Raw genomic sequence first — 13,248 nt, 5'->3', positions numbered from 1 at the left:
TACAGGTCGCAAGAAGTCACGCATGTGTTCCCTACTTCACATGAACATTCTTCCACTGTTTTGCTTGAGTATAAGCAAACATCAATGTGTGTGCTCGTGGTGTAGTGGTTATCACATCCGCCTAACACGCGGAAGGTCCCAGGTTCGATCCCTGGCGAGCACACTGATGTTTTATTTTATTACGTCTATATTAACGAATGCTGGTTTGCACTTTCACAGTCAACCTTAATATGCCTTCAAGGCAGTACCTATGCTATTCTATCATATACAACATGCGATTCCCTTATTTTACTATGACATTACATGTAATTATTAAGGGAAGTGCGAATATTAATTAAAAGTAAGGCTAGCAAAAGTGAAGTAAGCATATACGGAGAAGAACAATATTTTCGAGTTTTTGTATGAAATGTTAAGAGACAGTCATGAAATGATATTGTGTAGATTATGATAGATGAGTCAGGAGAGCGGACAAAATGCAAGAAATTTAAAATAATAAGCCACTTTTGAAATATGGGCGTAAATACGAATTAGAAATGGCATCTTTGAATTTAAGGTCCGTCGGTTATGTTCTTGGGACTACGATTAAAACAAACGAATGGTTATGGAAGAATTAGTAGAATGAGAGAATGGGAGGAACTAGGAGTATATCAGAAAACCAACGAACACGATGTTGTCCACCACAAAATTGGCTGGCGATCGAACCAGGGGTAATCGCTCTAGCAGTGATCAGTCGTGCCCCCTATCAATAAGAATTCAAGATAAGAACTTGTTGGAAAAGGATCCAATGAGAAAGAGCTGGAAATTGCACAGCTAAAATCTTACCCAACTCATGTGATGCTGTCGAATTAAATTCAGGGAAAGGAACTAAGAGTTAGATTTGATTATCGCTATTAAAGCTAATAATCCAGCCGAAGATCTTAGGTGACGAGTTTTCAGATACAACTTGACATTATTGATGATTATTACATTAGTATATTTCGAATTAATATAGCAGGGATAACTAAAACTATCGCCCCCGGGTGGGCTCGAACCACCAACCTTTCGGTTAACAGCCGAACGCGCTAGCCGATTGCGCCACGGAGGCCCACTATCTTATTTGAGCGCTGTTTCGCAATACTACAGCACCACAACACGCCTCTACTCTACTTTGAATACGCGATATGATAATGTGAAAAGTAATTTATCAACACCATTTGATAAAGCTATAACTATTAAGTTCTGAAAATTGCTGTATGTAATTCTACATATTCACTTTTACTAAAACGACGAATCTTCTTTCTCTTTTCCAAATTCCTCCTGCTATAATAAAATCCTTTTCATGATTAACTGAGAAATGACTTTCCTTTTGTCAATATCCTTCTCATTGATCCAATTCACTCAACAATGTGAGCTTCTTACACTTTGAGATCATTTTACCATCTGTTGTTCTATTATATTATTTATATGGGTTGCACACTTCGTATATCAAGTATGTGGGATATTTGTGCGTTGTTTATTTACTCTCTCTATGGGCAGTGTTTCTTTATATAAAAGGATTTTATGCGTACGAGGCATGTGAGAGCGTAGTAATAATACTTTTCTCATCTCAATTTTGAAAATTTTTAAAAATTTAAAACATAACGGCAGCAGCACCTTTACGCGATTTCATGTTAACATTTTCTTCAGAACTACTAAGTAAAGACTGCTCAGACTGTTCTAAACGAGATTTCCGAATCATATATAATTATATGAAGGGAGGCGTTACCCATACTGAACTTGTCTTCAAAATGCAATTTTCTTCGTGATTTCTTAACTATGTGAGAAGCAAAATGAATTAGCAGAGCGTGGTTTCGATCCACGGACCTCTGGGTTATGGGCCCAGCACGCTTCCACTGCGCCACTCTGCTGCGGTTTGGTAATATACTGTTTGACTATCCAAATTCATTATTGTTATTTTGTATTAGCAGATTGCAGTACATGAAGAGCAATATATAACACACAATGTAGTAACTGAGTAAAACCGAGGGCAGTAGTGTTTCTTGAGCGGTCTCACTGTTCTATTTTCATTCTCTTCGCTCTTCATTATATTTCACTGATACCAATTAATAATATCGTACAATATTATAACTACAAAGAATCGAAACTTGCCACAGATTTCAGATTAGTTATTTAAGTTGGAGAATCTCCGTTTTGACGTCTGTATTTCTTACATAAGATATATATTTTTCCTAAGTTGTAATCTTCTAAATTTTTCATGTCAATAATCGCCAGATCAACTAATTCAATTACCAATATGGCTACATTGATGTAACCAAATGAACCCGTCAGGACTTGATTGGTATGTCATTCGCTGTCGTACAAACTCCTAAACACAAAGCGCCCTTCCCCGTCACAGTATCTGGCAATCCAGATAGCTGGATAACAGAGTTAGAATGGAAAGGTCCAATTTACGCACGGCCCATAGGTCCCAAGCGACATATTTTTAGAAATTGAGAATAAAGTATGGTAAACGGAAATAAGAGGCTGTCTACAAACGTAAGGTGAATCATTACTGATGGCAATGGTGATGCAGTACTACATCGCGACCTTTGCAACGCTGCTCTTTGTGTAAAACTAAAATGGCTTAGTTTTCGTGCTGTGTTTACTAGGTTTGTTTCATTTACAAAGGCATTGCTATAGAAAACAAAACGAGAGACGCAAAATATGATGTGCGAATAATATGCCGAACGGTAAAAGTGTTAGATACTGCCCTGCACTTAGCCGTGATCTCTCATTTTTCAGGCAACTGTAATAAACGTTTGAGTATGGTTTTCGCATGCAAAATTGTGGGTAATCCAATCTCGTGTTTTACAAATATTAGTTTATACGAAATATGAGTACAAGTCGCAAGAAGTCACGCATGTGTTCCCTACTTCACATGAACATTCTTGCACTGTTTTGCTTGAGTATAAGCAAACATCAATGTGTGTGCTCGTGGTGTAGTGGTTATTACATCCGCCTAACACGCGGAAGGTCCCAGGTTCGATCCCTGGCGAGCACACTGATGTTTTATTTTATTACGTCTATATTAACGAATGCTGGTCTGCACTTTCACAGTCAACCTTAATATGCCTTCAAGGCAGTACCTATGCTATTCTATCATATACAACATGCGATTCCCTTATTTTACTATGACATTACATGTAATTATTAAGGGAAGTGCGAATATTAAATAAAAGTAAAAGTGAAGTAAGCATATACGGAGAAGAACAATATTTTCGAGTTTTTGTATGAAATGTTAAGAGACAGTCATGAAATGATATTGTGTAGATTATGATAGATGAGTCAGGAGAGCGGACAAAATGCAAGAAATTTAAAATAATAAGCCACTTTTGAAATATGGGCGTAAAAACGAATTAGAAATGGCATCTTTGAATTTAAGGTCCGTCGGTTATGTTCTTGGGACTACGATTAAAACAAACGAATGGTTATGGAAGAATTAGTAGAATGAGAGAATGGGAGGAACTAGGAGTATATCAGAAAACCAACGAACACGATGTTGTCCACCACAAAATTGGCTGGCGATCGAACCAGGGGTAATCGCTCTAGCAGTGATCAGTCGTGCCCCCTATTAATAAGAATTCAAGATAAGAACTTGTTGGAAAAGGATCCAATGAGAAAGAGCTGGAAATTGCACAGCTAAAAGCTTACCCAACTCATGTGATGCTGTCGAATTAAATTCAGGGAAAGGAACTAAGACTTAGATTTGATTATCGCTATTAAACTTAATAATCCAGCCGAAGATCTTAGGTGACGAGTTTTCAGATACAACTTGACATTATTGATGATTATTACATTAGTATATTTCAAATTAATATAGCAGGGATAACTAAAACTATCGCCTCCGGGTGGGCTCGAACCACCAACCTTTCAGTTAACAGCCGAACGCGCTAGCCGATTGCACCACGGAGGCCCACTATCTTATTTGAGCGCTGTTTCGCAATACTACAGCACCACAACACGCCTCTACTCTACTTTGAATACGCGATATGATAATGTGAAAAGTAATTTATCAACACCATTTGATAAAGCTATAACTATTAAGTTCTGAAAATTGCTGTATGTAATTCTACATATTCACTTTTACTAAAACGACGAATCTTCTTTCTCTTTTCCAAATTCCTCCTGCTATAATAAAATCCTTTTCATGATTAACTGAGAAATTACTTTCCTTTTGTCAATATCCTTCTCATTGATCCAATTCACTCAACAATGTGAGCTTCTTACACTTTGAGATCATTTTACCATCTGTTGTTCTATTATATTATTTATGTGGGTTGCACACTTCGTATATCAAGCATGTGGGATATTTGTGCGTTGTTTATTTACTCTCTCTATGGGCAGTGTTTCTTTATATAAAAGGATTTTATGCGTACGCGGCATGTGAGAGCGTAGTAATAATACTTTTCTCATCTCAATTTTGAAAATTTTTAAAAATTTAAAACATAACGGCAGCAGCACCTTTACGCGATTTCATGTTAACATTTTCTTCAGAACTACTAAGTAAAGACTGCTCAGATTGTTCTAAACGAGATTTCCGAATCATATATAATTATATGAAGGGAGGCGTTACCTATACTGAACTTGTCTTCAAAATGCAATTTTCTTCGTGATTTCTTAACTATGTGAGAAGCAAAATGAATTAGCAGAGCGTGGTTTCGATCCACGGACCTCTTTTTTTTTTGTTGTTGTTTTTTCATTTGTTTATTGTTAATAATTCATATTACATATCAGCGCAAAATTCAGGAAAAAAAAATAAGACTACACATTGGTATAGTTTGTAGTTACAAAGTGAATATATATAGTAGAGCAAGTAACAAGAAATTTACAAGTCAATTATAGTGCATACCCATACAAGAGGTAATTCAGGTAATGCGCAAAGAGTTTTTTCGTTCTTGGTGGTGGTAATTTACTTTATCGTAAACACAGGAAATCTTTGTAGGTGTGATGTGCTTGAGGAGAACTAGGGGACAGAATAAATTCAATGGTATTAGCAGTGAGCCATACAACAGAGTTTTGCTTCTCATTAGGAAAAAACTTAAAATCAGGAAACAAAAGCGTGTGAACAGTAATGGAATCCATGCTTATTTTACACAAATATTGAACCATTTCTCTATAGGTTTTCCAAACTGAGATCGATCCGTTGCAGGTGGTGAGACGGTGTTCTAAAGTATCAACTTGTCCACAAAGAGAACACTGGTTGTCATCTGTAATATGAAGGTGATGTCGTTTAGCCTTAGTATCTATAATGTTATTAACAGTTCTGTACCATAAGGAGCGGGCTGAGGTTGACACAACAGTAGATGAAATTGTTCTCCAAATACGTTGCCAATGCGCAGATGGGAATTTTGTAACTATGTGAGGACATTGGCTTCGTTGTTCTTGTAGAAACAAGTTATAGAGAAGTTTCACTCTGTGAGGTAAGGTTTGAAGGCCACGGGCAGACAGGTAGAAATAATTACATATTACATCTTTAAAATACCAAAAGTCGGGAGGAATTTGAGATAAGTTCACAGGTAGTACTCCATCATTGGTAGCTACAAGAGACGAAAGAACGGTCGTGCTGAGTTGATCTCCAATACCTTGAATGTTTTGGAATCCTCGGTAGGAGAATAAAGCTTTCGTTTTACTTGCAACATGGATCAAGTTGAGCCCTCCTGCACCATATGGTAAACATGGAGTTGGATATCGTACTCGAAAAATCATACCTGTCCACACAAACCAGTTACCAATGCTCGTAAACTTCTGAATGTAAGATGTAGGCATAGGCAAAATTTGACAGACGTACCACAACTTGGAAAATGCATATGTATTCACAAAGTAGACACGAGATATCAACGACAGGTGACGAGATGTATGTTGATGTAAAACAGAGCGAACCTTCAGAAAAACATCTTCAAAATTTTTTTCTATACTCTCATGCAAGTTGCAGGAAAAATAAATACCAAGTACTTTCATAATCTTCACTACCTGAGGAAAATTGGTATATTCATTCGTAGAACCATTTCCTAATGGCATAAGTTTAGATTTAAAGCGATTAAGACGTGCTCCTGACTGTTCAGAGTACTTGTGAACGCAATCTTCAACTACTTCTAAATCCTGGGGATCACGAAGGAAAACATGTACGTCATCAGCAAAACTATACACCTTAACAGGAACATTGCAGATAGTAAGGCCTTGGATACGTTGAGCAATGCTGTGTAGGAAAGGACAGATGGAAATTATAAAAAGAGTCATGCTTAATGGACATCCTTGCCTAACGCTGCGTTTGAGTTTAAGAGGTGTAGTCAGGAACCCATTGATTTTAATTTCGATTGAGCGTCACCATACAGGACGCGAATCCAACGGACAAATAAGTCTCCAACGCCCATATGGTTCAATATTGACCACAAATAATTGTGATCTACACGATCAAAGGCTTGGTTAAAATCTAAAGATAGCAAAGCATGACTAGTAGTGTTAGTCTGAAAATTTGCAATAACATCTCGAATAGTTTGAAGTACGTGATATATTTTTTTCACTCCGACTCGTGCATATTGAAATGGTCCAGCGAGAATATCAATATAGTGGGATAGTCTGTTGTTCAAACAACGAGCAAGCAACTTGTAATCACAATTCAGGAGAGTGATGGGTCGATAATGAGTAACACTTGTAGGGTGTGCTTGCTTAGGTATAAATACTGTGACACCAGGACTTCTATACAGTCTCTGTGGGTTGTTACTGAAATATTCATTAACGAGACAGGTCAGTGTTTCACCAATTAGAGGGAAAAACTTAACATACTATTCTGCAGATATGCCATCTAGTCCTGGAGATTTACCTTTCGGAGCTGCGAGAACAGCGTGATGTACATCTTCAATACTAAAAGCTCGAACAAGAGATTGCTGCGCTGCATCATCAAGAATACCAGAAAGTGAAGCAGATAATTCCCCAGACGTTGTAGTAGTGTCTGCAATACTATAAAGTTCTGAGTAGTGCATCCAAAACACATGTTTGATGGAAGCAACATCCTTATGAAGATGTCCGTCGTCATCTATGATTTGATGGATCCATTTTCCTTGGACTCGTTTGATTTCTTTGAGGACATGATGTAATGATGGTTCTTCATCAGCATCTATTATGGGAACCTTGCTTCTGACCTTGATGCCAGCTACACGGCGGCGATGCAAATTGAGAAGCAAAGCTTGATAGCGCTTAACCTGAGAGAACATAGATAAGTCAGAAACAGCAGCACAGCGAGCTTCTCGCAAACACCTGGTATAAAAGTAATGCAGATTACGAAGATCTCTGGATTTTTTAGATGAGTACCACCGACAGAAACTTGCAAACCGTGGTTTGAAATAAGTATTCCACCAGTCGCCTACTGTGGGAAAGTATTGACGTTGCCTAAGCCAGTAACGCCATTTGGACTGAAACTCAGAACAAAATTGATCGTCTTCCAATAACGATGTGTTGAATTGCCAATAACCCCTACCTCGTTCAACTCGTAGATCAGGAAAGCTGAAAGATACGATATAGGCTGAGTGATCAGAAAAGGAGGTGGGGGCAATTTCAACGTGCTTAATGCATGGTACCAACACAGGAGATACATATATGCGATCAAGGCGAGAGGCACTCTGGTGTGATAAATAAGTGTAATCCCGTGCTTGTGGCTTCAGACAGATCCATGTGTCTCGTAAATGAAGTCCATTGATTAACTCGTGGAGGGTATGGCAGTAGTTAAATCCCGGCGTTTGATCTTCAGGCCTTAAAACGCAATTATAATCTCCAGCCAAAATTAACCTTTCAACATTGGGTCCAAGCGACAGAGCAACGTCCTGAGAAAAGAAAGCATTTCGCCTGGTGCGAGCTTGTGAACCACTCGGAGAATAAATATTGACAAGATTGATGTCTCCTAGATTACCCCGTATTATTCGAGCAGAGGGATGGAACACAGGTGAAGAAAAATTTGTTGAATGTCGGTAAGCAATAGCTGTACCTGTGCCACTATTGTCAAAGTTATTTTCTATAGCATAAGATGGACTAAGATTTAATTCAGAAATACCAACCTCTTGTAAAAAGGCAACGTCAATGCCCTCTATGCGCAAAAAGTCACAAAGAGCAAATTGCTTGGCGGAACTTTGCAAATTATTAATGTTAATCGTAGCAATTTTAAGCATCATCACACTGGTAAGCACAGAAAACCACCGACACAAAAGAATGAGCAGAGAAAGTAAATATAGCGGCATAATATCTGACAAGAGAAACAATAAAAGAAAGCTTAAAACATCTAAATGACATACATATCAATCTAACGTATTATAGAAGAAGAGACTAACGTGCTGTAAGATACTTAAACTGAATTCATTAAAATATAGCACATGTACTGTATTAAGAACCATATTACGACATAATGTCAGTAGTTGGAGACAGAATAGAGGCATTCGTGTCATTTTCAGACTTTTTAAATAGCTTTTGACTCAATTCATTACGTTTCGTACGCTTGCGTCGATTTCGATTGTCGTCACTAACTGTACTTACTTCCATGATAGGAGAAGCGACCTCCGACTCACTAGACTGAGATGGGGGGAGGGAGCATGAAACCTTTCTTCAGGAGAACCACACTTTGCTTGGGAGCCAGGCGAGCAGCTCTCATTACGATTAACTGTCGTAGAAATCGGCGCAGTAGAGAGATCTTCTCCCCCAGGAACTGTTTCGAGATCAGAAACAGAATTAGATGAAGGTGCAGCAGATGGGAGTAGTAACGGCTGTGAACCATCTTGTTTTTCAGTGGAACAACTAAAACACGCACTTGCGGACGATTCTGAGGAAACACTCTTAGCACTGTTCGGCTCGCAGGAAACATTCGTACTTGGTAGTTCCGGAAATTGAGAAGCGTCTATTGTAGGTACATTTGCGTCAGATGAGCACGGTACACTAGTGGTGGGTTTGTTCCAGTGTCGGGAAGGAATGGGCAAACTGTCAAATTTAGGCATAAGACGCTCTGCAGGATCGTTATTGCGAAATATAGGAGCTACCTTCCCTGCATAACTGTTCGGATCACTGGGAACTCGAAGGGGACAATTGGAGTACATATGAGCCCCATTGCACCTGAGACAGGTTCGGATCTGGTTGGGGTACGTGACACAAAACTTTTGTCCTTGGATGACAACAAAAGATGGAATAGGCCTTTTTACTTCCATACGTATTAATTTACGCCCGGTTCGTATAGGGTAAACATGATCAACGGAATATAGTTCATCAGAAATTTTCGAGATGATCCCATAGTCCCCAAGAACTTTCTTAATTTCAAAATCGTCAAGTTCCATTGGTGTACAAAGCAATTTAACTGTTATAATTTGCACATCAGCCCACAAAACTGGTACCGCATGTTGTCCATCTGTATCACTATAGTACACAGTTCCGTCAGAAGCACGCAAAACGTTTTCACAAAGTTCTTCGGTACGTAGTTTCACATACAACAATTTACGATAAACATCCATTTCAATACTCAACACATCATCAACAGAAAACTTGAAAGAATCACTGAGCCACTGATGCAAACTCAAGGTACTTGGTCGCTGTGAAACACCACCAAAATCATATTTTAATGTATTGACCCTTTTTAACGACATGGTTCATTCAACGAATTCACTCACAAAAATTACAGAGGAAAAAAAAAACGAAAAAATGAACAACAGCAAAACGAATGTTAAGGAAAGCACCGTTGAAGGTAAACACGTCAGAGCTTGTTGCACAGAGCGAAGACACGTCTACTCACTTCAACAACCAAACACAGTATGCAGCACCTTTACGCGATTTCATGTTAACATTTTCTTCAGAACTACGGCAAATTTTTACTTTGACTCCAACTGTGACTTCAACCGATTCATGTGATCCGGTTCCCGGAGCAGTTTAGGAATCATTCCTAAACTGCTCCCGGAACCGGATCACATGAATCGATTACAATTACTAACACAGTGAAAGTAACGTACGATGTTAAGAATTATACTATAAGTACAAGGGCCACAATGTTACTATACGATGTTAAGAATTATACTATAAGTACAAGGGCCACAATGTTACTATACGAAGTTAAGAATTATACTATAAGTACAAGGGCCACAATGTTACTAAACATCAATTCAGGTGAAGCGGCGACTATGAATTTTGAGATCTAAATGGGGGGCTACCGCCCCCCAACCCCCCCCCCCCGCTCAAGTACCATAAAAACATCCAAAATAATAATAAATAATCACACCACTACTATAAAGCTAAGATAAGAAGGGAAAAATAAAAAAAACACTCGTCTCTAATCATAAATCAGTGCATGACAAAGAAAAAAAAATTACATCTCAACAAGACAATAGGACAAGCAGCAGCAAACCAAATACTTTGCCTAATACTCAAATGCAAAACAAATCAAGAATAAAAATAATATGAATTAAAAAAAGAAAACACTCACCATTTCGCCATAGGAGAAATCTCATGAATAATGAACTCATAACTGCTGATTCCACACACGAAAAAATAAGATACCAAGAACACATGCACATTACTCAACATTACTGAAAAATGTTCTTTTCCGCACACACGTCGTTTCATTAAACCGAGCACACTTGCTATTATTACAAACAAGAAACCAATAAACGTCCACTTTTAGAATACGTCGAAAATATCTTCAGTTTAGACCACAACTATGATAGGTTTTCTCTAACTCAATTCAACCAATTCAATTACGCGCTCCCGCATGCCGCAAACAGCAGCACACACATACATGCACACAGAACATGTGACTACTAACCAACTACCATATGACTACACAGACACCTAGTGGGAAAAATATGAACTAAGCCGTCACACCAAAGGCACGAACAGTTCTAACAAGTGACTCACGCACAAACAGTTCCAGGAAGTAACTGAACCTATAACAACCGATTAAAGTCACAGTTGGAGTCAAAGTAAAGACTTACCAGAACTACTAAGTAAAGATCGCTCAGATTGTTCTAAACGAGATTTCCGAATCATATATAATTATATGAAGGGAGGCGTTACCCATACTGAACTTGTCTTCAAAATGCAATTTTCTTCGTGATTTCTTAACTATGTGAGAAGCAAAATGAATTAGCAGAGCGTGGTTTCGATCCACGGACCTCTGGGTTATGGGCCCAGCACGCTTTCACTGCGCCACTCTGCTGCTGTTTGGTAATATACTGTTTGACTATCCAAATTCATTATTGTTATTTTGTATTAGCAGATTGCAGTACATGATGAGCAATATATAACACACAATGTAGTAACTGAGTAAAACCGAGGGCAGTAGTGTTTCTTGAGCGGTCTCACTGTTCTATTTTCATTCTCTTCGCTCTTCATCATATTTCACTGATACCAATTAATAATATCGTACAATATTATAACTACAAAGAATCGAAACTTGCCACAGATTTCAGATTAGTTATTTAAGTTGGAGAATCTCCGTTTTGACGTCTGTATTTCTTACATAAGATATATATTTTTCCTAAGTTGTAATCTTCTAAATTTTTCATGTCAATAATCGCCAGATCAACTAATTCAATTACCAATATGGCTACATTGATGTAACCAAATGAACCCGTCAGGACTTGATTGGTATGTCATTCGCTGTCGTACAAACTCCTAAACACAAAGCGCCCTTCCCCGTCATAGTATGTGGCAATCCAGATAGCTGGATAACAGAGTTAGAATGGAAAGGTCCAATTTACGCACGGCCCATAGGTCCCAAGCGGCATATTTTTAGAAATTGAGAATAAAGTATGGTAAACGGAAATAAGAGGCTGTCTACAAACGTAAGGTGAATCATTACTGATGGCAATGGTGATGCAGTACTACATCGCGACCTTTGCAACGCTGCTCTTTGTGTAAAACTAAAATGGTTTAGTTTTCGTGCTGTGTTTACTAGGTTTGTTTCATTTACAAAGGCATTGCTATAGAAAACAAAACGAGAGACGCAAAATATGATGTGCGAATAATATGCCGAACGGTAAAAGTGTTAGATACTGCCCTGCACTTAGCCGTGATCTCTCATTTTTCAGGTAAGTGTAATAGACGTTTGAGTATGGTTTTCGCATGCAAAATTGTGGGTAATCCAATCTCGTGTTTTACAAATATTAGTTTATACGAAATATGAGTACAGGTCGCAAGAAGTCACGCATGTGTTCCCTACTTCACATGAACATTCTTCCACTGTTTTGCTTGAGTATAAGCAAACATCAATGTGTGTGCTCGTGGTGTAGTGGTTATCACATCCGCCTAACACGCGGAAGGTCCCAGGTTCGATCCCTGGCGAGCACACTGATGTTTTATTTTATTACGTCTATATTAACGAATGCTGGTCTGCACTTTCACAGTCAACCTTAATATGCCTTCAAGGCAGTACCTATGCTATTCTATCATATACAACATGCGATTCCCTTATTTTACTATGACATTACATGTAATTATTAAGGGAAGTGCGAATATTAAATAAAAGTAAGGCTAGCAAAAGTGAAGTAAGCATATACGGAGAAGAACAATATTTTCGAGTTTTTGTATGAAATGTTAAGAGACAGTCATGAAATGATATTGTGTAGATTATGATAGATGAGTCAGGAGAGCGGACAAAATGCAAGAAATTTAAAATAATAAGCCACTTTTGAAATATGGGCGTAAATACGAATTAGAAATGGCATCTTTGAATTTAAGGTCCGTCGGTTATGTTCTTGGGACTACGATTAAAACAAACGAATGGTTATGGAAGAACTAGTAGAATGAGAGAATGGGAGGAACTAGGAGTATATCAGAAAACCAACGAACACGATGTTGTCCACCACAAAATTGGCTGGCGATCGAACCAGGGGTAATCGCTCTAGCAGTGATCAGTCGTGCCCCCTATCAATAAGAATTCAAGATAAGAACTTGTTGGAAAAGGATCCAATGAGAAAGAGCTGGAAATTGCACAGCTAAAAACTTACCCAACTCATGTGATGCTGTCGAATTAAATTCAGGGAAAGGAACTAAGAGTTAGATTTGATTATCGCTATTAAAGTTAATAATCCAGCCGAAGATCTTAGGTGACGAGTTTTCAGATACAACTTGACATTATAGATGATTATTACATTAGTATATTTCGAATTAATATAGCAGGGATAACTAAAACTATCGCCCCCGGGTGGGCTCGAACCACCAACCTTTCGGTTAACAGCCGAACGCGCTAGCCGATTGCGCCACGGAGGC

At 38.3% G+C, this 13,248-nt stretch overlaps 8 non-coding genes across 8 annotated transcripts; 3 read left to right on the top strand and 5 right to left on the bottom strand.

The window, feature by feature from the left end:
* Positions 1–90: 90 nt before the first annotated feature.
* On the top strand, positions 91–163 carry TRNAV-AAC (transfer RNA valine (anticodon AAC)). The gene has a single exon. It is a non-coding gene; the product is annotated as a tRNA-Val (tRNA).
* Positions 164–1,010: 847 nt separating this feature from the next.
* TRNAN-GUU (transfer RNA asparagine (anticodon GUU)) lies at positions 1,011–1,084 on the bottom strand. Its single transcript has one exon. It is a non-coding gene; the product is annotated as a tRNA-Asn (tRNA).
* Positions 1,085–1,814: 730 nt separating this feature from the next.
* On the bottom strand, positions 1,815–1,886 carry TRNAM-CAU (transfer RNA methionine (anticodon CAU)). Its single transcript has one exon. It is a non-coding gene; the product is annotated as a tRNA-Met (tRNA).
* A 1,060-nt stretch (positions 1,887–2,946) lies between these two features.
* On the top strand, positions 2,947–3,019 carry TRNAV-AAC (transfer RNA valine (anticodon AAC)). Its single transcript has one exon. It is a non-coding gene; the product is annotated as a tRNA-Val (tRNA).
* Positions 3,020–3,857: 838 nt separating this feature from the next.
* On the bottom strand, positions 3,858–3,931 carry TRNAN-GUU (transfer RNA asparagine (anticodon GUU)). The gene has a single exon. It is a non-coding gene; the product is annotated as a tRNA-Asn (tRNA).
* Positions 3,932–11,122: 7,191 nt separating this feature from the next.
* Positions 11,123–11,194, bottom strand: TRNAM-CAU (transfer RNA methionine (anticodon CAU)). Its single transcript has one exon. It is a non-coding gene; the product is annotated as a tRNA-Met (tRNA).
* A 1,060-nt stretch (positions 11,195–12,254) lies between these two features.
* On the top strand, positions 12,255–12,327 carry TRNAV-AAC (transfer RNA valine (anticodon AAC)). The gene has a single exon. It is a non-coding gene; the product is annotated as a tRNA-Val (tRNA).
* An 847-nt stretch (positions 12,328–13,174) lies between these two features.
* On the bottom strand, positions 13,175–13,248 carry TRNAN-GUU (transfer RNA asparagine (anticodon GUU)). The gene has a single exon. It is a non-coding gene; the product is annotated as a tRNA-Asn (tRNA).

This window comes from Thermobia domestica, chromosome 12 (genome assembly GCF_964235325.1).
Source record: "Thermobia domestica chromosome 12, izTheDome1.hap1.1, whole genome shotgun sequence".
Taxonomy (NCBI): Eukaryota; Metazoa; Arthropoda; class Insecta; order Zygentoma; family Lepismatidae; genus Thermobia; species Thermobia domestica.
Note: the sequence above shows the minus strand (reverse complement) of the source record. Positions and strands in the feature narration are given on the sequence as shown.